This window comes from Anastrepha ludens, chromosome 2 (assembly GCF_028408465.1).
Source record: "Anastrepha ludens isolate Willacy chromosome 2, idAnaLude1.1, whole genome shotgun sequence".
NCBI classification, from domain to species: Eukaryota; Metazoa; Arthropoda; class Insecta; order Diptera; family Tephritidae; genus Anastrepha; species Anastrepha ludens.
This window is the reverse complement of record NC_071498.1, coordinates 115,455,530-115,482,208: the sequence shown is the minus strand read 5'-3', so window position 1 is coordinate 115,482,208 and position 26,679 is coordinate 115,455,530.

The following is a 26,679-nucleotide window of genomic DNA, read 5'->3' as shown; positions in this document are numbered from 1 at the left end:
CTTTGTGAAAAATTCGGTCGGTTTTGCCGCAATCCACGAATCGATCCATTTTTTGACTTCATCGTAATTACGGAAGTGCTGGTCAGCCAGGCCATGTTGCATCGATCGGAAGAGATAGTAATCGGATGGCGCAAGGTCTGGACTATACGGCGGGTGGGGTAGGACATCCCATTTGAGCGTTTCTAAGTATGTTTTGACCACTTGTGCAACATGTGGCCGAGCATTGTCATGTTGCAAAATAACTTTGTCGTGTCTATCGGCGTATTGCGGCCGTTTTTCTCGCAGTGCTCGGCTCAAACGCATCAATTGTCGTCGGTAGACATCCCCCGTAATCGTTTCATTCGGTTTCAGTAGCTCATAATACACAACACCCAGCTGGTCCCACCAGATACACAGCATAACCTTCAGGCCATGAATATTCTGCGCCGACGTCGATGTTGAAGCATGGCCAGGGTATCCATACGTTGCCCGACGTTTTGGATTGTCGTAATGGACCCACTTTTCATCGCCAGTCACAATTCGATGCAAAAAACCCTTTCTTTTGTGCCGTTGAAGCAGTTGTTCGCATGCCATAAAACGGCGTTCAACGTCTCTTGGCTTCAATTCATACGGCACCCAATGGACTACCTTTCGGATCATTCCCATGGCTTTTAAACGTTTGGAAATGGTTGATTGATCAACTCCCAAAGTTTTTGCAACCTCTTCTTGCGTTTGAGCCGGATCTTGATCGAGCAATTCCTCCAATTCGGTATCCATGAACTTTGGCGGCGCACCCTCGCGTTCTTCGTCTTCCAAGCCAAAATCACCACTTTTAAAGCGTGCAAACCACTTCTGGCACGTTCGCTCAGATAGAGCATGCTCACCATAAACTTCCACCAAGATACGATGACTTTCGGCTGCTTTTTTCTTCATATTAAAATAATGAAGAAGAATTCCCCGCAAAAACACATTATTTGGCACGAAATTCGACATTTTCAAGTGTGGTAAAAATATTGTTGTTTACGCTTCAAATAAAAAACTTATACTGACGTTTGTGCCTTACGACAGTAGCTCTCCAATGAATGTTTGGAAATGTGGATCGATGGAATAATAATCAAGTTACGCCATCTGTTGTAAAACCGAAACGAACTTATTCATAGTCCTATTAAACCGGGGTCATATGTGACAATAGACGAACAGCTACTAGCATTTAGAGGTCGATGTCCATTCCGAATGTACATACCAAACAAACCAGCTAAATACGGAATAAAAATTGTGCTAGTCTGCGATGTCAGAACTAAATATATGTTTGATGCTTCACCATATTTGGGAAAAAATTTTAATACAGTAGCTGGCGAACCGTTAGGTTCTTATTATTGTAAGCTTCTCACTAGAACTATACATGGAACAAATAGAAACATAACTGTAGACAATTGGTTCACTTCCATACCATTAGCAGAACAGCTATTAGCGGATCCTTATAAGTTAACTTTAATTGGAACAATCAAAACTAACAAAAAAGAAATTCCAGATGAGTTCAAGCATAATACATCCCGTCGTATTCGAACATCCATGTTCGGTTTCCATGATAAGTTAAGTCTTGTTAGCTATAAAGCAAAGCCTCATAAAACTGTTTTTTTAATATCAACTATGCACGACGAACCCACACTTAACTCACTATCAAAAAAACCTGTAATTATTGAATCCTATAATGCAACAAAAGGTGCTGTTGACACTTTTGATCAGATGTGTTGTCATGCCAGCTGCAGCCGCAAAACCAGGCGTTGGCCATTATGTATGTTTTACGGTATGATAAATATGGCAGTGTTGAATAGTTATATTCTCTATGTTTCAAACTGTGACCAAAAACAAATAAAGCCAATGAGCAGAAGGGATTTCATGAAGGATCTTAGTAAGGATTTGTGCTGTGACTGGCTCAAAAACGAGTTCGTGAAGCAATAACCGACTCCATTCATAGCTCCGAAGAGCAGCAAGAAAACTCTGGAAAACAAATAAAGAAAGGGAAAAGATCAATGTGCAATTACTGTCCATCAAGCAAGAAACGTATGAGTGTTTATTATTGTGCAGAATTGCATTCTGCCTGGAACATAGATCCCCAAATTGCTATACATGTGATATAAGAAAAAAAGTCTGAATTAATTTTTACGTACAAAACAAAATGTTAATAATATATTTGAAATTCTTTATTTTTATGAAACTTAGTACTAATAGCTATAAGAAAAATATGAATTTTATGTTTTTGTTTTAAAGAAGAAAAAATTATACAATTTTTTCTAAATGATATCCTTGCAAAAAAAAAAATTTAAGTGTTAATTTAGTAAGTACATAATTGGCTTATAGAAACAATTTGATGAAATATTTTTTTTATAATATATTATAGTTAAATAATCCAACTCTCAAAAAATAAAATGTTTTTCAATACAAAAACTTAACAAAAATTACAGAAGAATTTTGGTTTTTTTAAAAAGTAGCCTGATAGGCGAGCTTTAGTTCTAAGCGTTTAAAAAAAAGGTTTAGTTTTCTAGGGTTAAAATTAATTGTATAAATAACTATAAAAAGGAAAATGTGGTTGCGATTCGATTCTTCCATCTATTAAAATTGCACACCATTTTTTTCGAACAAAATTTTATTATCAAACATCAGATCTTCGAAAAATTTAAAACCTTATATTTAAAAAAAAATTGTTGACGGATTTTTACTTCCATAGATGTGTTTCATTTCCTTGTATTTATGTATATGTTTGCATATAAATATTTGGAAAAAAACTTTTAAAATGAAAAAAACATATTTTTCATAAAAAACAAATTTAACAAAAAATGTAATATATTACTATTTAGTTATAGAAAGAAAAAACGGAAAAAAATAAATAAAAAAATCGGAGAGAAAATATTTTTTTTCTTTTTTTAAAATGATTTGGTTTGTAAGCTTCGATGCAGTGGAGGCAATAGAAATCAGTCATCACGCCCATCACAAATGTACTCGTATTGCATGTTTCAGTACCAATGGTTATCCCTGCAGGGCAGGGCCCACTCACTAAAAGCATCAAACAAAAATTTAAACCTTTGAGAGGTAGAGACTGAATTTTGAATTAGTAACGGAATTAACTACAAACGAAATGCAAAACAAATGCACCTCAACTCACACACAAACTCAAGCACACAAGTTGTCTAAAAATCAGAATTCAGGAAAGCATTGCTTATTTTTCGAAAGACTTCACTTTACATTCGTGCGTGCGTGTGTGGCTGTGTGTTTGAGTGAGCCCTTGTAGTATTTTATAAAATGTAAATCAAAATTATTAGCAAAGGACATTCCTTGTTTGTCGGCACATAGAATTTTACATCCTGGATTACAGTTATTTGCATCTGCATTTTAGTGTGCCACATTTTGTTGTCTCTCTTTTTTCCTGCAAATGTGAATGCAAATGTGGCCAAAGTACTCACATTTGGCTCAAAAGCTCATCCAACCACTACACGCTTTCAGACATTTAAGCTTCTGTGTATGTGTGCACGTTGAATAGATAGATGAATGACCTTGCTGATATTTGTCGTTCGGTGCGAAATGTTGATGGAAGCATCGCTTTCAACACATTTTCTATGTTATTACACAATCCGAGTGGAAAATATAGTCGTACAAACACTCAGCTTTTACCCATTTGGCAGCTTGAAAGTAGGACAAAATTAAATAAAATTCACCCATGTGAAACGGAAATGCATATTTACATAGAATTACGATGACCACAAATGCATCAATCAGTAGGGAAAAGTTGCCAGCAAGATTTACTTTTATATCTGATTGTTTAGCAAGCGAAATAGACCTAAGAAATATTTTCGAATATCAAATTAGGACAATTTAAAAGCAATTCACAAGCGACTTAAAAAATAAAATTAAAATTAAATTAATAAAAATAAATATTTCATGTGCTTTGATTGAAATGAATTTCGGCATCTCTCGAAAGTTTGCAAACAAGTCAATGTGGAATGGAGTGAAAGTTTATTTTTTGCAAAGATTTAATTATAGCAGAATGCAATTTTGTAACACATAACGGAGTCAAGGATTTGATCTATTTTCTTCGTCACATATTTAGTATCCGAGTTTGTCCTATTTAAGGAGTGCGTATTGATTTTATTCCTGAAATGGAGGGACCTACAGTTTTAAGCCGACTCAGAACTGCAGATATTTTTATGGGGCTTTTTTTATGGCAGAAATACACTTCGAGATTTGCCGTTGCCTGTCATTTTAATATAAAAATACTTATTTCAGGATATAACTAACTTGAGCATAAATAGCACATTTTCATGAGGAATATTTTAGCTATTAGCTTCCACAAAATAGCGTCGTTTTGATCTTTTTTGCAGAAGTTTGACAAACAAAGCATTTATAGAGTCGTTGAAGGTCTCAGATATTTTATAAAATTATTTCTCGAAAAATTTCACCAGCGGCTTTCTCAGAAAAAATTTGCTTTCTAATAGCGCAGAAATCTACAGCAACTAAAATATCAAATAGTTCGCAGTTCCCCTTAACATATGCATTTAATACCTTAGAATAGGGTTCGCTTGTTCTTAAACTTCCGTTGAGGGCAGCTGATCTAGTTGACACAAGCGACATTTTTTTACTGTAATGATGTAGCAGTTATTACCTCTTTCTTTGACATTTTAAAACTTCCTCAAGATGTTTTAGAATACTAATCAAAATTTGGAATGCGTTAAGGGTGGTCTATTTGGTGTTGGTCTGTAGTTCAAAACATTTATTTTCTTCGATATTTCGAAAGTATTGTGAAATTTTCATGCGGAAATTCCCAATATTATAGCTTCTACAGCTTATTAACTAGGTAGAGAGCGGTCGAGCGCTCCTGTAAACTTTAAACTCATTTATCTCCAAACTACTTTCTTCGGCCTGATGTCGTCAAAAAAAAACAAATATTCAACCGAATCGTCTGAAATTTTATTATATTGTTTACAACATCAATGACTATCACCCGTACTAGAATCATATTATTATTGCAATTATTTCGTTTTTTTATTTAAAAAACCGTCAACAAAAAACCGATTTTTAGAGTGTCAAATTCAAAATCCCGCCATTTTGTCAAATTTGTTGTTTTTTTTATTCTAGTACCGGACATAGCTACAGTCATACTCATTAATAATTTTTTAGTTTTTTGTGTTTCAGATAAAGACAAACGTCAAAATTGACAACACCATTCAGGTCCAATTTTTCGGGAAGGTCAACTTCAACGCCATTTTTAATGATATTAAAATTAAAAAAAAAAAATTTGTTCATTTTTGTATGTGAAAGAAGTTAAATAAAAAACCTTAAGAATTTAAATATCGTTTTTCATTTTTTTATTGTACTTTCCATCGACTGCAACGCTCTTCTGCAAGCATTTGATCCAGCATTTGAAGGCTTTCTTGGAATTTACAGGGTGCCATATCAGATGCATTCGTTGGCTGTTGGATGGTATTTGCTTCGTTCGTGGTTTGACTTTGAATTCACGGATAATGAGGGCATTATGCGACGGTACATCATCATTGTGCTAAATCCATAATTTACCCACAAATCCTTTCTTTCTAGGCGAATCGTTTCACGTTAACGTTTCGTAAGACCCAAATAATCGTCGTTATTTATTGTCTAACCTTCTGGCAAAATCTTGTGGTGTATAATAAATTGAAATCCGTAAAAACCGTGAGCATCACTTTCTTTTTTGACTGACGTCGAGGTGGTTTTTTGTTTGGTATTGGTTCATTCGGAGTTCTCCACTCACTCGCCTGAAATCTGCATACTTGTAATGCTTAGATTCATCTTTAAACATCATGCATTTGGCGGTATCAACAGTCTTTTCAGGTCGTAAACCCGAATCATTAACTACAACATCCTGAACTGCTCCATAAGCATTGTCGAATTACTCTGCCAGCTCACTGATGGGTAATTTGAGATTTTTGATCTACTTTTATTTCACTTTATTGATATTTTAATCAGTTTTCCATGTCGACGGTCTGCTATTAATTTCATCATCCCCGATGGGCTCACGATCTCCTCTGAAGCATTCATGTCTGGAGTACTTTTCCAAAACAGTTTCCAACATTTTTAAGGTTTTCGCACCATTGCATCCATTTTTAGTATAAAATTTAATAAAACTCGCTGTTGCAAATTCAAATCTATATTTAAAACTACAAAAAACCAAAGCAGGTGCAGAGGTAGATTTACTCAAGCCGGCGTAACTTTTACAAATGCCAAGCAATGGCGATAAAGTGTCGCTAGGAATAATAATGACAGCACTCAAATAAACCGACTCTGAGCGCCACCAGGCGGTTGTTCCGTGAACTTTTTGTTCTATTTGGCATAATAAGTAAACTATTGATTTTACATTTATTTAGTAAAAAATATGTTTCTAATAATAGAAAAATAACACTTACATTATAGCTTTATTTTATAGCACAAATTTAACAATAACTTTGTTTTAAATATTCCAATTCGCATTGCAGTGATTCGCGTATTTTTTACTCTGCAGGACTTACAATCTTTTAAAGGTTGTAGGAATAAAATACTTTCTAACGTTCAACTCCCAATATCCACTTTAATTTTAGTTATAGTGAACGTGAATAATGAGTTTCAGCAGCATTTATTGAAAATTGCGGCCGCCTGAAGTATGAAAATTATAAAAAACTGTAACACTCCGAGATAATTTGACAACCCACTGCAAATAAATTCTAAATTTACCGCATTAATCTGCCAAAACAGTTTTATATTCATATCATAAAAAAAAATATACAATTATTCTATACCTTTTCAACTTCAAATTGGGACTAAACAATTTCAAATTGGGACTAAACAACTTCAAATTGGGAATAAACACATTCAAATTGGGACTAAACACATTCAAATTGGGACTAAACAATTTCAAATTGGGAATAAACAATTTCAACTTTAGTAATAAGAATTTTAAGTTGGAATTTAGCATTTTAAGTAGAAATTAAGCATTTTTAAATTGATGCAAATTTGAAGTTATTTATTGTAACATACTAAACATTATAAATCATCATAACAAATAACACAACTAATAATTGAAAAGGTATATACATATATATAATAACACAACAAATTAAATTGATTAATACAAATAATTATTACATATGATTAAAAAGACATGTCATTCATATTTAACGCATCTGGTATAAATCTTTGGACATGGGCGACATATTTGGCATAAGTAGCTATACTTAATTTGGCGATGTTCGGTTGTATTACATTTTCTAGCCGTTGCAGGCGATACTCAGTTTGAGTCATATCTACTCTATTTTCGCCAGCCAAAATTTGTGGCAGTTCAATTGCCAGCTCACGTTTTACACCAGCTTTCAGGGTTGACCAGGCAAGCTCCATTGGGTTGAGCATTGGGCTATATGGACTTAATCTCAGCAGGCGGTGATCAACAAATTCGTTTTCTGCAAAGACATCCTCAATGGAAGTATGGCAAGGTGCATTATCTATTACCAATATTACTGGTGATTGGTAAATATTTCGAGCATTACGAAGACAACGACGAATAAACTCATTAGCTTCTGCTTTTTTAAATGCACCTCTTCTTACTTCATGATGAATTAAACCCAGATTTCCTATACATCCAATTAGGTGAATATTAGCTCCACGACTTCCAGCTGAAATAAACGTACAACGGCTTCCTTTTTTGGACCGGTCTCGTTTTCTGGATATAAATAAGTTAAAATTGGTTTCATCCATATAAATAATAGGTTTATTCTCCGATTGATATTCTAAAAGTTTCTGAACATACACACATCTTTTTCTTTTATTTTCTTCATTATTTGCTTTGTTAAACTCGGCCAAAATCGCGTAAGCGGTTATAACGCCAATTAAGAAGAAGAAGAAGATATAAATCTGAAGTTTTACTGTTATAGTTTGACTCATCGATGAACCATGGTTTTGATCCTTTTTCCATATTCACGAATTTTAGCACGTAGGCGACTGATAATGCGACAACAACAAAGGACTTAAACTATTGAAAATACAGAGCAGGGACACCCTGGAAAAACCTGACGTTAGTCTTGGTTTTTACAAATGTAAAATGAGGTAATGAGTGCAGATTTTACCTGTCCCAAATATATATTATAAAAATGGGAAAAGGTTCAAAGCCATTAAATTATCGACGAGTGAAGCCGTATCAAAAATTATGTCTGTATTTTCCTGTTTTCAAAGAAAGCCTTTGTTTGAAGGAAGTATTAATCACTGCATTCCGGGAAATGCCCAACCTGTTCGTATCTACTCACTATTGTTGCTTTCTCAATATTTAATAGTTTCTACTCAAAATTAAATATTGAAATCGATTCTTAAATAGATTCTGAAACAGAAATAGTCTTTTGATCGTTTGCGCATATACATACATATGTACATATATTATGGTATAAAATATATGTATGATATGACGTTGATTGTGATATAGCGCCATATTCCAAACTATAGAATATGAAATTATAAGAAATTAAGTAAATGATTAAATCGTTAAAAAAATAGTGAATATATAAATAGCTTAGGGTATCATGAATTTTCTTTTTGTTTCAACAGCTACTAGCAGCAACGAAACGTAGCTTGGAGCGGAGCAAACCATTTGATTCCGCGTTTCATGCTACCTGCTCCACTCTAATCATCTGTTCGAGTTCAGAGCAGTAGAGAGAGCGAATATGAAAACTAATAAAAGTCAGAGCAATTGCAATTTCTGTTTCAGAGAACCGCTACATTATAATATTTTTTGCAATTTTGACAACCGGCTCACGTCAGTGCTGCAGGTATACAAACAAAATGATGAGAAGTCACTTGTTCATCACATGGAATTCAGAAGCCCCAACCTACTATTCAAGCATTCTTGGAAAAGATTGGCACATCAGTCGCGTAACAACTTCAATGCGGAAAGAGGTAATTGGGGAGATTTAATCTATCCTTCTACTTGCAAAATTATTTTTAAAAACACAGAAACAAAAAACACAAAAATAAAAAAGTTTGTACCTACCTGCGTTGACCGAAAACAAAAATTGTTACTGATATGTTTTTCAGGTCATTACTTAGCTTAAATGTGTATATTTTTCGTACTCCTTTCAGCTCAAGGTCGAATTAACAATAAAACAATTCTTAAATTTAAATGCAACTTTGAAATAACATATCTTTTGTTGTTTCAACTCGTTAATTATTTTGCTCGTGCTTCTCTTGTCTATCGTCTTTGCCCACTAGAGGCGAATCTTGCTAGACAAATTTGTTGTTGCTTTAACATGCAAAGTTTTTGTCAAGTGAGCAGAGAAATGGCGAATCGAATACGCCTACCGCTTCAAGCAATGCACTTTTGAATGTGTGCAAGCAGCGCAGTGTTTGTCGCACCCGCGTAAAGCAGAATAGAAAAATGTGGCCTGTGCTCCTATAAAATGGCTCTCTCCTGACTTCACACATTCATTTGGAATCTAACAAACGACTCGCTCGTGCAAGAAGTGTTCAAATTAAGGAGAAAACTAAATTAAAGAATGTCTCGAGGACGTATGCTTTTATGTCTGGCGCAAACTTTGTGGCTGGAGTTTCCCGAATGTGCTGATGAGATTACTAAGGGGACGGAATACACGCAGTGGAGACTGGGAATTGGCGAACAACGCTCATCGTCACCTCTATGTGATCTAGAAAACCAATACAACAATATAAGGGAATACGAAAAAGCGGCAGTACAGGAGCTGACGGCTTTAAGTCATGGATGCATGCACAAACAATAGAATTAACCATCAGAGAACAGGCCAAATTCGTTTAGGAAAATAATTAATTATTATTTATTTTATGTATTATTAATGTTATTAAAATAAAATGTGTTGAATAAAATTAAAGATTTTTATTAAATGTTGAAGAAAGAAGAAATTTACAGAGGTTATGGCCAAGATTTCACCTTTAATCGACACTCAGCTGATGTAAAGGAATCAGCTGATTTGATTAGCTAACGTCACATGGGTCATGAAAACGATTTGCTGACGAATATGATATACGAAAAAAGTCAGCACAGTCTCCACGCATATTTTTTCGTGGTACCAACGTTTTTCTTAAGGGGTTATACGCGGTTATGAAGCAAATAAAAGACGGGTTGTCAAGGATTTATCCTGAAGAAACTTCAGAATTTTTCAATTTGAAAATTTTTGGCGGTTATAAAAGCATCCTTCAAGAACGTAACAAATTTTTTTATTTATGAAAATGTTGATTATAGAGCGCGCTGCAGGCGATTTCTGGAACCTCCTTTAAAAAAAGACGATTCACGGTGTACATCGTAACTCAGGATTGGATTATCTGAAATCAAAAAACCAAACAAATTTTGTTAATATATTAGATTATCTAGTAATTAATCGTTCGGCTAATCAAAATAGTGAATTTTCACAAAATGGCAGCTTTTAAAAGAAATGATTTCGATTTTTACGTTAAAATTTGGCCGTAAATTGATTATAAAATGGAAAATAAGCATCAGATTTACAAAAGGAACGATTAATTACTAGAAAATGTATCTTTAAAGATTAAGTTAAAACGGTTGACCGATCAAACAAGCCGTTTTCGAGATATCATGTACACCGACTTGAAAAATGCCGTTTTGAAAAAAACACGTTTAAAGTTTCAATACCTGTTGCCACATCTCCGAGGCATCTCTACATATTTAGGTATAACTCCGAAAGTATTGCTTAGATCTACTTGAAATTTCGTGCGTATACTTTTGAATATATGTACATTACAAAAATGCAATAAAAAAATCGATTTTTTTGAAAGTCATAACTGCGGATAAACCCCTTAAGTCGTTCAAATTTTAGTAATTTTGTTTTGTTTTTGACAAAAATATCAGTTTTTTGTTATTATCGTTATATCGCAGGTTTGGGTCGTTATGCACCCATTTCATCCATTTGAGTACCAAACTTCCCTGGATAAAGGGTAGTACATCTCATTTAAAATTCAAATGGACTTAATATTTAAGCAGCTACACTCAAAAGTAGGTGAGTTTTAGGAAAAAGAAATCCATTATTTTGCTCAATAGATGGCTGTAGTGGGCAATATCTTGTAAAGAACGATCAAACAATTTCACGTTTAAGCTTGTTGTCAAGGTGACATTACACACTAAAAACATTATTTTCCCGTTTTTGGTTTGTTCCATTCAGTTGTGAGTTACAGGGTGTTAACTATGGACGTCAAGAAAGAGAAAATTTGGTATATTTTACAATTTTTCTTTTATAAAGGCGAAAATGCAAGCCAGTCCGCTGAATGAATAAATTGTGAATGATGTTTATGATGGCGATACTGTAAAAGCTAATTACGCGCAATTTTGGTTTCGTCTAATCCGTTCAGGTGTTTCTGATGTTAAAGATGTACCTCGAACAGTCAAGCCCGTCGTCGAAGATGTGGAAAAAATCACAGAAATATTCGAGGTTGGTTGGCATGTTAGTCATAGCATCGCCCAGGAGCTTCAGATTGACCATACAAAATTAAACTATCGGATTTATTTTTCCGAAAACTAAGATATTCTGTGTGATTCATATACTGATCTTATCGATAATTGGAATGGTGCCAACTCTAGTCCTGAACCACAATGTTTTTGAAAAGATCTGGAGTTTCATATATTTTTGAAAAGTTAATTAAGTTTAAATAATTCAAAGTTATTTAAACAATACTTAAGCGTTTTAAGAACTTTTATTCTACTCAAATACACTATTTCTCTAGCCCCTTAAATGCGAAAGCGAAAGAGCAAAATTAAAGGAACCAAATTGGAACCAAATTGTGTGAGTGTACTACAATACTAAGGATGTAGAGGTATGTAGATAAAAGTATAAATAAAAGTTTCTATCAAGGGAGGTATGCGGGTCTTGATTATGAAATACAATTTTTCATCACAATATAACAATAAATATCTTCGTTCAAATTATTTTAACTTCTCGCTCTTTAATTTATTTTATATTAAGTTCAAAATGTTACAAATAGTGTAGGATTCGCAGCACGGAAAGGAAACCAGTGCTGGTCTTAAGTAATACTTGTAGAAACAATCCACACACTGGCCCATGCTACGCTTTAAAAATTTGTTGGTTACAGCTCGCAGTTGTATTCAGCCCATTGGCTCCTGTAGTGGAATTCACTAACATTTTTTAACGATATTCGCTTTGCTTTCATTCTTTAACGACAATTTTAACGATTTTCCCATAGTTCATTTCATAACGAAAATCGATACGACAAAATCAGCTGTTTTGATTTTCATGCGGATTATCGCAAACCAAACGACAACAACTTTGGTGTGGTTAACCTTTTCAGGACAAAATTAAATTGTTTTTTAATTCATTTCATTTTTTAATTCAATGTATTTATTTAAAAAACGACATGTTTTAGTCTTATATTAAATATTTTTAATACATGTTTAAGTGTAGTAATTCATTCGGAATTCACAAAGAGAACGTAGGTTCGAATCGGTGAAACACTAAAATTAAGAAAAACATTTTTCTAATAGCGGTCGCACCTCGGCAGGCAATTTCAAGCCTCCGAGTGTATTTCTGCCATGAAAAAGCTCCTCATAAAAATATCTGTAGGTCCCTCCATTTGTGGAACAACATCAATACGCATGCCACAAATAGGAGGAGGAGCTCGGCCAAACACCCAAAAAAAGTACACGCATTATATATATATACTAGGGCGGGTCGATTTAAAAATCGCTCATTGCTCTGTGAAAATCGTACTCTAGGGATCAAAATAAAAAACTTTGCCGAAGGAACCATACCTCTAAAACGAATTCTGATGTCCCCCAATTTGGGTAGAACTTTTTAGTTTAGTTTTATACTCTGCTCGAACACACAAAGCAATGGCGACACAAAATTGGATTTCTGAAAATGTCCATGACCACATAACACCGAACTTATGGCCACCTAACTTCCCAGATCTTAGTCCTCTGGGTAACTACGTATGGGACAAACTTAAGCGTAAACCGGTAAGCATCAACATGACACTTTTTTTTTCTGAAGACTGCATTTAATACCGTTATGGCCAATATGAATATGGCTCATTTGATTCGGACATGCCAGCGTTTCCGAAGCCGGATCGAGGAGGTAATTACAGCTAATGGAAATTTTATTGAATGATTTTATAGATATATGTAAACAGGCCCGACGAGAAGGGGGGGGATCGGGTACTTTTTCCCCCGGACCCGGAGTTTTCAGAGGGGACTCGTGATTATACGTATTTATATGAATTAGACATAATTGGAAAGGGCCCGCATTTGCAATTTTCCCCCGGGGCCCGGATATGCTCTCTACGGCCCTGTATGTAAATATTATAGGGTAATCTTGTGTAAAATATTCGAGGAGTTTCATTAAAATTTGTTCAAAATAAATGCTAATTAGTTTCACTCTCAAGTTGTCCTCAAATACCGTAGTTGTGTATTTTTCAACGTTTTTTCATTATTATTATTTTTTTTTTTTGAAAATTTTCTTGGATATACTTACAGCATATCTACTTTTGTTAGGATAGTTTCCGTACATACTGATAGAAAAAGAAAATAATTGTTAGGCTGTAATTTGCTACGAAATCCTTTTCTATTAGTGTGTATTAGTGGTATAACTGGACTGGATGTGAATATGAACTCACTAAATTCGTTTTGATTCTATGAAAGTTTTTGTAAACTTCTATTTTAATATACATGCAGGCAAGAACGCTGTAAGTGTATGAGTGCAACCTGAATTAAAATTCACAAGAAATATTTAGTACCTGAATTCCTATTTACAAATGAAATGGAATTTATCGAATTGGTTTCAACTTGATGCCTTGGTAGACTTGGTCCGTAACCCATTAGCTTCAACAAAAGTAAAAGTTAAATGCAAAATCAAAGAACACAAAACCTTAGTACTTTCATCTGCAATTGGCTGGAACTTGAATGTAGAACAACATTAAGTAGTGATGTATGAAAGTATGTATGTGTGAAACTGGGTGCATTTATGATCTCTGCACTCACATATATTCGGATACACATACGCCCACATGTGGTGTATAAATCAACACAGATGGCGTAGAAAATTCATCGAACTCCAACAGAGCACGACGAGTATAACAGCCGCAAGGGCAATGAAGGGATTTCAAAAACTACACCTGGCTTCGAAATGAAGCAGTTAAATCAACAGAAAACAAATTTAAAAGAAAATTGAAAAAGGCAAATTACTGAAAGAATAACTAAAACTTTACAGCTTTCATTTTTAGAGGGGGCTATATACGACCGCAGTGCCCTCATAGAATTGGCAGAATAGTAAAACTATTAAAAATATCAGTGTACTAGTAAGCGCAGAGGCTTCTCAAAAATTACATGACCAACTTCCTTAGAGATACCTTCAGACAAACTTATACCTGGATTTTGGCAATTATACTCAGAGTATTCATTTGAACGTCAGCAAACATTTTCTTGCCTTCAACGAACTCCCCTCCAATTGAGACTTTCAATCCTTTTGTTGGTATAAACTTTGGTCTTGAAATTTCTGGAAAGTCTTCAAATGAATAGCCTGAATAGATATGAAATAATATTATTAAAAGATTATCAAATATTACGAAAACTAATTTTAGCGCTCTTTATGATGCACTGTCTAAAAGGATGTAGGAAGATAAGTAGGTAGGTGGGAGTGGCGGTCGATCAATTGTAAGTAGTTGAACTGTTAATCCTCGTTAAACTATTTTGTATTAAATGCAATTCAAGTCTAAGATCATCAGTACCATTCAAGAACGATCAGCCTAAGTATCCAAAACTACCGTCATGCCACTCGCGACAGGGACAAAGAAGTGATGTCTACCAGACTATTCCTCCTCCTCGTTCTTGCCGCTTCTGCAATAATCCAAATGGGGTACGTTCAATCTTAGACCTGTCGACCTGGGAGACAGTGGCCTGTGATCAAAGCAACTAGGTTAGGTTAGGCAGTGCAGGCTGATCTGTAACAAGATCTCACTTAGACCTCTAGAGACCATTGTGTTACCAGTGCTATGTATTTGGAGTCGAAATGTACGCCGAACTGTAGTGTGTACGACGAAGTTGAGAATTCCTATATCGACTACGTCTCCAAATCTAGTCCGCTTTTCGAAAATAGAGAGATAGGTACATATATGTATGGCTGACGTACCGAATTTCGGCAAGCGAATACCTGCCTTGGCGAGCTCAACGGTTATCTCATTTCATTATATTCATTTGTGTCCTGGTATGCAATACATAGCGACTTGCCCATTTGAAATATCCTACACTAATTAGGGAGTCTGAAAGACGTTTTGAGATCAAATTGCGGACAAAAAACAGCCGCTTCTACTGCTTCCGCTATTTTGGGTCCATCTGTAAATAAGTTGTAAGAATGGTATGTGGAGCCTCTGAGTTTTTCGTCAAATTTAACTCGTGGAATCACCTAGTCTGACCTTCCCTTTGAATCCAAAATGTTACTGTGACCAAAAAGCCTCTGTGAGAATTGTCTTGCCATCTTCAGTCTTAGAGCAGGTTTTATGGCTGAGTTTCTTTCGACTAAATAGTTTGATTGGATGCCAGTTGAGAATTCTTTCTATTGCCGCTGTTGGAGTTGTGCTCATAGCGCCGATTACACAAAGCAACTAATATAGAGATGCTTTTCCTTGACCGATTAAGTAGCATCTGAATTTTCATTCTGACCAAATTCTTTTTGTAGCATGTCAGTCTATCAACCCATCTCATGTTGAGAGGAATATACCTACAATACCCATACCAGGAGAGCGGCGAGTGACAGTGCCCTCTCTAGCTAATTTGTCTGCCTTATAATCGCCTTATATGTCACCATGCCCTTACACCCAAATGGATGCGGAAATATTCCGCCATCACGTTAAGACATGCCCGGTATTTGTGAGGAATGATGAAATTAGTGACAACCCCACCAAAAGATTTAATCGCCGCATGGCTATCAGAATATAAATAAAGATTTCTCTACAGCTAGTCACATGTTTGTCTAACCAGACAGCTACCTTATTATTGGCCAGAATTTCAGCGTGGAATACGCTATAGTGATTAGGAAGATGAGGCTAAACGCTTTTTTTGACTTCTTCCAGTGAACACCAAAGCAAATATTATCGTGAGACTAAAAGGTTTTAAGTAAAGTTTTGAATTTCTTTTGAATATTCTTAAAGCCCACACAAGCAAATCAATCCTCACTATTTGCCCTCAACTAACCCACCTTTTACTCAAACCCTGGTCCACTCGAACGTTAATAAAAACATTAGCTAAAAATAATAAAAAATAAGTTACGCATAAAATGCAATAAGCACTCAACGAACAGATGTCTCCGGAAATGCGTACATCGTTTCACATAAAGTCCCCAAAAAGAATCACGATCTAATCACATGAAGGTGACCTTGAAAAAATGGAATGTGGTGAATAATATTTTGTATCGAAAATCCGAGAGGAATAGTTATTTCGAACATTAAATCCATAGGGAGTATCTATCTCTCTTGCCAACAAGTGCTACTTGAACTAAGCAGACAATTGAGTAGTAAAGTCCTCCCTCGACGAACAAGACTAACACTCAGAAGGCTCTCTTCAGGACGATGACAAATCCGTTGAGGCGCCCCTTGTAGTGATTGAGATAAAGATTCGGCAAAAGATCTTCGGATCTTTACGCAAAGGCTACGATGATTATCGTAGGCGAAGGAACGATGAGCTGTATGAGTTTTACGGTGGCATAGACATAGCGCAGCAAATAAAGATCTTACGGCTATGGTAGCTGGGTCAGAGAGTTCAAATGGCTACAAGAGCTCCGACTCTGGAAGCATTCGATGCGGTACCAGCTGGTGGTAGCAGAGAAGAGGAAGACCTGCTCTGCGTTGGAAATATCAGGTGGAGAAGTACTTGGCTTCACTTGACGTATCCAATTGAGACCAATTAGCACGAGAAAAAATAGTGCCAAATCGTCACAGAATCGCTTAATCGGTTATCGCGCCGATCAAGAAGAAGAAGAAATACAATTCAAAACTACTAGGCTTGAGTTAAGAAGTCGCATTAAGGAAAGCGCCCACTGACTTTCACGACTTTAAAATAAACAGGTTTTCAGCAGCTGCGAGGGTGCTAAATATTATTGCAAAACCTTAATGCTCGTAGTTTCAGAAAAATTTAAATTCTTTATTAGCTATTATCTTTTTAAACAGTTGGTTTAAACAGCTGACGCACGTTTCGTGTTTTGTTTCACTGTCAAACGTCTTCAGTTTGGTCTATAATTTAACCATGAATCGTCTTACAAACAACAACGCTTGCAAATCATTGAATTTTATTATAAAAATGCGTGTTCTGTTAAGAAAGTTTATCGCGCGCTTCTTCCATTTTATGGTCAGTTTAATCGACCCACTGAAGCGGCTATTCGAGCTATTTTGACTAAATTTAGAACCAAGTTTACATTATTGGACATCAAACCACCAACACGCTTACGTAGAGTGCGAACTGAAGAAAATATCGCAGCTGTATCGGCCAGTGTTAATGATGACCATCAATTATCGATTCGTCGCCGTTCGCAGCAATTGGGCCTCTGTTACGTGTTACTCAACAACGTGGAAAATTTTGAGAAAGGATTTAGGTATGATGCCTTTCAAAATACAGCTGGTGTAAGAATTCAAGCCGAACTACTTACAGCAACGCAGAATTTTTGGTGAATGGGCTCTTGGAAAGTTGGCCGAAGTTCCACTTTTTTATCGAAAAATTGTGTTCAGCGACGAGGCTCATTTTTGGATCAATGGGTACGTAAATAAGCACAATTGTCGATTTTGGAGTGAAGATCAGCCAGAAGAATTGTAAGACCTACCAATGAATCCAGAAAAGTTCACAGTTTGGCGCGGTTTATGGGCTGGAGGTATCATTGGACCGAACTTCTTCAAAGAAGCTACGAATCGTAACGTAACTGTGAATGGTGAGCGCTGCCGTGAAATGATAGCCAACTTTTTCTTGCCCAAAATGCAAGAGATTGACTTGCATGACATGTGGTTTCAGCAAGACGGTGCCACATGCCACACAGCACGCGTAACAATGGACTTGTTGAGAGGCGAGTTCGGTGAACATTTTATTTCACTTTCGGGACCTGTCAAGTGGCCACCGAGATCGTGCGATATAACGCCTTTAGATTATTTTTTGTGGGGCTATGTTAAAGCTCATGTCTATTCAGACAAGCCTGCTTCAATTAACGCATTGGAAGACAACATTAAAGCATTTATATGTGAGATACCGGCCGAAACATTGGAAAGAGTATGCCGAGATTGGACTAAGAGGATGGACCATTTGAAGCGCAGTCGAGTTAACATTTGCTTGAAATAATCTTCAAACATTAAATTATATGGACTTTACTATCGATTAAATAAAAATGTCATGCATTTCTCTGAATTTTACGAGTGTTTTTTTGAAAAACTTTCCTACAGCTCTTAAAAAATCACCCTTTATATATTTTTAGTAAGTTAAGGGTTTCTTTTGTTGATAATTTAATTTTACTCACCTTTTTAATATTAAATATTGTAAGATTTGCATTTTGGTTTTGAATTTATATCTTAAATGTCTGTTCTGAATTTTGTTAGACATTAATGAATAAATAAAATAACGAATTTTACAAAAATCGAATCAAAACCTTTTTTAATTTTTGTACTGGACAATTCCATTCGCTCAGTCCTTATTTTAATTTGGACAACTGCTTTGAAATGTTCGTCTCGGCTCACGGAAGTCAGCTATGGTGACGAAAATTAAACTTTGCACGCCTGGGTGTAAGATAAAAATTAATAATTCATCTATGTATAAATATATGGGGATGCTGCAAAATGATGTGTACCACCGATGCTTGGTTGCATGTGGAGTGGCCCCAATGTCGGATCGGACCGCTGTGTGTGTCCTGCTGATATCAACATCAAGCTCAAAATGAAAAGTGGGACAAGCGCAGCATACACGAATATGCTTACATATGGAAGAGCTTAACACGTGTGCGTTACATACATATGTGCGAGTATATGTGTGTAAATGTGTTGTTAATCGTACAAGCAGCTAAATACTTACATCAGTTCCTTCTGCATACCAGCGCGTTCATCAATGCAATAATGCGTGACTATGGCCCAAAGTTTGCGTGAGTATCTACATTTGCGTATGTGGGTGAGTGTGAGCGTGTCCCTCTACTACAAATACAAATTGTTGTTATTGACGCATGACCCAATTGAAGAGCACACACTTGCAAATAAAAGTATGTACTGTACAATGCATATGCATGTATGGATGTAAGTGTGTGTGCGTTTAAATGCAAATTCCACACAGCCACAAAAAGCGGCAAAAACAGCAGCAGAAAACAACCAACAGTGAGTAATGCAACTAGCGGAGATCGGCAATGGACAATCAACAATACTTCAGCGCTGTTTCTTGTTGTTGCTGTGGTTGTTGGGTAGTTGGTTGTCCATCTCCGCCCGCTGCTCTGTGTGTTTGTGTGCATGTGTGCACTGAGTGGGGGAGGCTTTGGTTTATTTATTTATTTCACGCCATTGTTTGGCACTTGCTTTGCTTTGGTCTCAGCATTTTCCTTTCATTTTCGATTGCATTTGCACGGATTCGTGTCCTTGCCACCAACGGATGCTGTTCTATGGTTGCGCGCACTATTATTCGAACACTCGTACACACACGCATTCATATGTATATAAAAAATGCATGTACATATGTGCGCATATGCTCCTACAGAGGAGTTGGTTTTTTTTGTGTTTTGTGTGTGTGTATGGATGCATGAATGCATGTCCATATGTCTATATGCAGATGCATTAACACATCTTCAAATTTTCATCCAAATAAACTAGCCGGTACTCGCATTGCGTTTGTGAATGAGAATGTGAAAATTGCTATTTTCCGAAATTGGTTGTTTGCACCATTTGAATTTACATGCGCACATACTAAAGTATGTTTTTATTTACTGCGAGCTGCACGTGACATTCGCCATATGCGTAAGCGAGGGTGCATAGAACATTTCTAAGACCCACAGTTAAGTGCGAATTCGACAGCGATTCGAGCAAAGCCAATAGTGGCTTACACAAATGCCTACATACATACATACATAGATGTGTACACATGTAGGTATGAATGTGTGTGATGAAATCTAAATTTTAAAAATTTTTCTATACGCCTTCAAACTAGATATTCTCCACAAGCGACTAACGTGAGAAGGCATTAGGATCAGCTATCCATTGGCACTATCCCATTGAGTACCAAGCGGACTTGCCAATCGCCTTCACCGGAGCCCAAGCAGATATTTTGCTGGAAAGCGGTGTGAATGTTTTTTTTTATAACTCCATTATCAAATATAATCTGCGTTAACTTAACATTCAGTATTATTTATATTTCTTATTAAAATTTAAAGCAGTGTGCGGAAGAGCTCCCAGTGAAGCTCTTAAGTACAGTTCAGATTTGAAATATTTGTTGAAAATCAGTAGGTGTACTCGTACACTTTCTTAGTCGACGCATAAGTTGGTGTTATTTATTAAATTAAAGGCTCGAAGATTTGGTTTGATAGCAAGCCATTTATTATATTTATGACTTATTCTTGTTCTTCTTAGCATCACAGCCCTTGTTGAATCATTGCTTCATTCGCAACCTTGCGCCATCTGTCTCTATATAAGGCTATCTCCTTCCACCGCCGCACGTTTAGTTTTCTAAGGTAAACTGCCACATCTTCGAGACATCTCTTTCTGTGGCGTCCGCTTCATCGGGCGTAAGTCAACTGCTTTTCGAGTTTTTCTTTCCTGGGCAAACACGTGTCCGAGCCATCTTATCGTCTGAGATTTTATAAATCTTATCACAGTTTCGTTTTCTCACAATAGTTCCAGCTCTTGATTATATCTAATACAATTAGTTGATTAATGTTATCACTTTTTAGCATCCATATCTCACAACCATAGATAAGCTCGGGGTGGATCAATGTTTTGTATATCCTTAACTTTTGGTCGGGTGGTAATAATTTAGTCATAAGCGCCTTCAACTTAGAAAAGTAAGACTTATTTGCTGCTAAAACTCTATCGTTTATCTTCAATGATGTATCCTTATTGGTTGACAATAACTTAGGTAGATAAATTCTTGTACACTCTCGAGTGAACACTCTTGTTCCGTTACCTGAAAATGTCGAGGTGAGAATAGCGATAACGCGGCTAAAGAACAACAAAGCAGCGTGAGCTGGTAAGGCACATACTTCAGCTCCTACGCAAGATATGGTCGGATGAAAGCATGCCTGCCGATTGGAATTTAAGAGTGCTCTGCCCAATCCATAGAAGGATGATCCGGCAATCTGTGCCAATTACTGCGGGATTAGGCCTCTAAATATCGTGTTTAAGGCCCTAGCGAACGTCTTGTGCGGAAAGCTGAAGCGCAGGCCTTAGACCAGGAAAATCCATTCACACTACGCCAAATCTTAGAAAATACCCATGAAAGGAGAATCGATACTCACCATCATTTTGTCGATTAAAAAGCTGCATTCCGCAGTTTCCTATATGCCGCGATGTCTGAATTTGGTATCCCCGCAAAACTGATACGGCTATGCAACATGGCGTTGCTCAATACTTGCAGCGCCGTCGAAATTGTGAAGGATCTCTCCGAGACATTTAAAACCAAACAAGGTTTCAGACAAGGTGACTCGCTGTCGTGTGATTTCTATAACCTGATGCTGGAAAGATATTTTATAAGATATTATATGACATCATCATAATCAGTCAGACACAATTTTTTGTAAGATAACATTGACATCATCGGTCTCAACTTACGCGCTATTAGTTCTGCCTTTTACAAACTGTATAAAGAAGTCAAACGAATGGGTCTGGTGGTGAACGAGGACAAAACGAAGTACCTCCTGCCATCAAACAAACAGTCGGCGCACTCGTATATCGGCACCCACGTCACTGCTGACCGTTATCATTTCAAGTTTGTGAGAAACTTCGTTTATCTAGAAATCAATATAAACATCGACGAGGCATCCATTGGAGTGTTTGAGAGAAAGGTTCGTCTGAAGACTTTTGGACCTTTGCACTTGGTGACGACGAGTACCGCAGGCGATAGAACAATGAGCTGTATGAGCTTTACGACGACATAAACATAGTGCAGCGAGTCAATTTCTAGCGGTGGCCGGGTTTGCTCAGGGGGAGAAGGACTTGGCTTCACTAGAGAAAGAAACGACTGGCGCGCTTTGTTAAACTCGGCCAAAATGGCATAAGCGGCTACCGCGCCAATTAAGAAGAAGAGTATCCGTAGCTTACGTCTAGCTTTTATGCGGAACACCTCAATCTGAGCGTTTCAAGAAGACAAACCAACAGACTAAACTTTTAATTCAAAAAGCTTAATCGCACCATTATCAAAAGCTTGTAAAAACGCATATATATATATATATTATATATAATTGGGGCGTACACCCTTTTTGGGTGTTTGGCCGATCTCTTCCTTCCATTGATTATTGGTGTGCGTCTTGATGTTGACCCACAAATGAATAAAAGGACCTACAGTTTCAAGCCGACTCCGAACGGCAGATATTTTTATGAGGAGCTTTTTCATGGCAGAAATACACTCGGAGGTTTGCCATTGCCTGCCGCGGGGCGACCGCTATTAGAAAAATGTTTTTATTAATTTTGGTTGCACCGAGATTCGAACCAACGTTCTCTCTGTGAATTCCGAATGGTAATCACGCACCAACCCATTCGGCTACGGCGGCCGAAGGCAAACGAATGGAGCGTCTGCATACACAAAGTTTTAGCCAAGATCATTTCGATTGTTCTTTATAACTATCCGATTAACTCCAATAACTCTACCCAATTTATGTACATTTTCATTTATAGCAAATATCGCGTTTTAAATACCAATAACCGATCACCCTAGTACCCAAAAAGGTAGATAGACTTTCCTACTGTGGCCTGTATAGTGCGCCAACTGTCGAGTGCACCAAAAGCCATAATAGTTTAAGCATTTCTTGGCGTGTGCACCTCCCCTCATACACTCGTATACGAGTAAAAATACTATAAATCCGCAAATATATGCGTTCATGTGATCCTTCCGCTCTGCTATGCGACTAAGGGTGCGATGGTGACGGTCGGTGGTGCTTTATGACACCGATTCACGCACGTTTGGACACTGCAGTGGACAGCATCAACACACGCACCCATGCCCCGCAGATAGCGCACATATCGTTGCAAGAACACGCAGGCACAGTGGTAGGCATGCCAGTTGGTCTAGTAAAAGGCAGCAATGCAGCAAACAGTGGCCGGCTGCCAGATGCTGCAGTTGCAACACTCATATTTGCACTTCCCGGTCACCCACTTCGATTTGAGGCATCCATTAATTCACTATTTGCAGAAATAATAAAGATAATGGTGGCCAGTTGCTTGCTCCCTATACCTACTTGCTACCCTACTTACTATCTTGTCATGCCATCCCTCCCTCGGGTTTACGCATGTAGGTCAATGGCCCAATTCATGGGTTATAATGCATTTGCCAGGACTTCACTTTTTGATTCTACATAATTCTTCTTTTGTTAAATTCTTCTGCGTGTTTATCCTGTGCATTTGTTCATATGCATGGCTTTGTATACGTGTTTGTGTGTGTATGTATGGTCATATGTCAGTTGGCGCAATCGATATAATCAGTTAAATTTATGGTTATTTTTATTGTTGCTTTGCACTCCTTCGCTGCGTACGCATGCGTTTGTTAACCTTAATGTTGCTAATTTGGTACCTGGACACAGAAATGTGGTTGCATCTATAGCGATTGGCATATTTATAAGGTCACCACATATTTTATTTTTATTTATTTATTTCAAGAAGTCAAGAAAACAAGATATCAACTTCACTACATACTAAAACTATAGAATAATGAAATTATTTGCTTGTGAGTTAAAGTTTCGTACTTACTTACGTCTAACCAAGCTGATGGAGGTCAATAGTACAGAAATGTCTTCCTTTGAAACAGAGAATTCTAGGCAATGAGAATTGGAGATCCCACAAGATTCACGAAAATCACGTTCAATGGGCGCATTACCACCATAAATTGTATTGAAGTTATTTAGATGAAAAGGAAGAGCGTTACGAAGAATTTCGGAGCTGTAAAAAACTTAATATTTTGAAGCAGAAGTGGGCAGTCAATGTCACCCTTAATAGAATAAAAAAACAAGAGAGCAAGAAAACTATTGATCAAATAGATCACGAAACCACCGCAGATGACGCACTAAATCAATTGATTTGAGTTCTGTTTTTTGCTAGGTTGTCGCATTTGTGATTAGGTTGGGTTGAAGCGATTTTCCCCTGAGGAGCACCCTCAGGCTCATAGCCCATTGCGATGCCGTTTGGGAAACTTGTCCTTATCTCTCCTAAAACCTGTATGTACTTTTCAACAATTTTAGAAGATTCCTGATTTAATCACATGTGTGATTAACACTCTTGTAACCAGAGTTGAATTTTGAGGATGTTGGGAAACTGTTTCGGCAATTACACTCTAAGGAAATAATCCATTTACGAGTGCCATAAACGCTTAAGAAGAGATCGTGAGTCCATCAGGAAAAACTGTCAATGCGTTCGTTGAAAGAATAGTTGACCAATAACCGTAAATTAATAATCAGAGAACGGGCAGAGCACTTGAACCTAGCTTATGGAACAGTTCAGGATATCATAGTAAATGATGTGGGTTTGCGCCGTGTTGCTGCACAGTTGGTCCCAAAGGACTTGCCAAAGACATAATTTCTAAGGCGGAATCCGACCCAACATTCATCAAATGCGTCACTACTGCAGACGAGACGTGGTTTTATCAGTACGACACTCAATCCAGACAACAGGTGAATGAGTGTAGAGCTCCAAATGAACCCAGGCCAAAAACACACATCGTTTTCAGTCAAAAAAGAAAGCGATGTTCACGGTTTTTATGGATTACAATGGATGGATTCGCCAAAAAAAAAAAGATTTGTAGGAAAGCATCTCGAAAATTTTGCACCATGATAAAGCACCGTTGTACAGTGCCATCATTATCCGTGAATTTCTCACCAAGAACGAAACAAACAGCATTCAACAGCCATGGAATTCAACTCATATGGTTCTCTGCGTTTTTGTTTACTTTTTGGTCGAGTCAAAGAACCACTACGTAGAACGCGTTTTAACAGCCGAAAGGAGTTAATGGAAAATTCGAAGGCGGCTTTGATGGCTATACCAAAAATAGAAATACAGAAACATTTCGAGAGCTGGATCAAAAGCCAGCATAAGTGCGTTGCAATTGATGGAGAGTACTTTGAAGGCGATAATATCACTTTTGAGGATAAAACTTGTGTTTTAAATTTTCTAAAAATATTCCGAGAATCGTTTGATCATAATGGCAGATCTCCTACTTTTTAAAGATTTTAAGTTGATCAATAGCAAATGAGATGTGTAAGATAGGAGAGGATCAAAAAAATGATCAGTGTATTAATACATTTCTAGATACACCTTTTGCGCACGCTCGATCCTGTAAATTAAGGGTGACCTAGATCGCAACAATTTCAAGGTATAAGGGTTTGTAAAAATTGGAGCTGTTGCGACATACAAAGCCTTAAGCAGAAAATGATTTGTTATCACAACAGTCGGTTCTACGTTACCGGAACGACCGAGATTTATAACCGGCCAAGGACTGCAACTCCAGCTGCAATCCACGAACAACAACGACAGCAGAGTCGAATTTAGATAATATTTAATTATATATATGTACATATATAAACATAATTAATTATATATACATATATATATAACTAGCACCTCGATACAGAGGCAAAGCGAATGGGTCTGGTGGTGAACGAGAACAAAACGAAGTACCTCCTGTCATCAAACAAACAGTCGGTTCACTAGCGTATCGGCACTGTTGACAGTTATGATTTCGAGGTTGTAAAGGACTTCGTAAACTTAGGAACCAGCATTAACACCGATAACAATGTCAGCCTTGAAATCCAACGTAGAATCTCTCTTGCCAACAAGAGCTACTTTGAACTAAGTAGGCAACTGAGCAGTAAAGTCCGCTCTCGACGAACAAAACTAACACTTTACAAGGCTCTAATCATGCCCGTCCTAACGTATGAAGCAGAAGCTTGGACGATGACAACATCCGATGAAGCGACGCTTAGAGTGTTTGAGAGAAAAATTCTGCGTAAGATTTTTGGACCTTTGCACGTTGGGAGCGGCGAATATCGCAAACGATGGAACGATGAGCTGTATGAGCTTTACGACGACATAGACATAGCGCAACGAATAAAGATCCAGCGGCTACGTTGGCTGGGTCATGTCGTCCGTATGGATAAAACGCTCCGGCTCTGAAAGTATTCGATGCGATACCAGCTGGTGGTAGCAGAGTCAGAGGAAGTCCACCATTGCGTTGGAAAGATGAGGTGGAGAAGGACTTGGCTTCACTTAGTGTGTCCAACTGGCGCCGGTTAGCACGAGAAAGAAACGACTAGCGCGCTTTGTTAAAGTCGGCGAATCTATCAACTTGAGTGACCTGTTTCCAATGATCCAATAATTTTATACGATCTCTGTTATAATTTTCCCTAAGCTTTGAAAATTTTGGACTATGGTTTCCAGTTTTGTTTCAATTTTGAACTTTCAGGGTCTCAATTGCAGTTGTTAAGGGGAGCCAAAAGAACGTTCCAACACAGAGGGGAGGGGGTCCTCTTC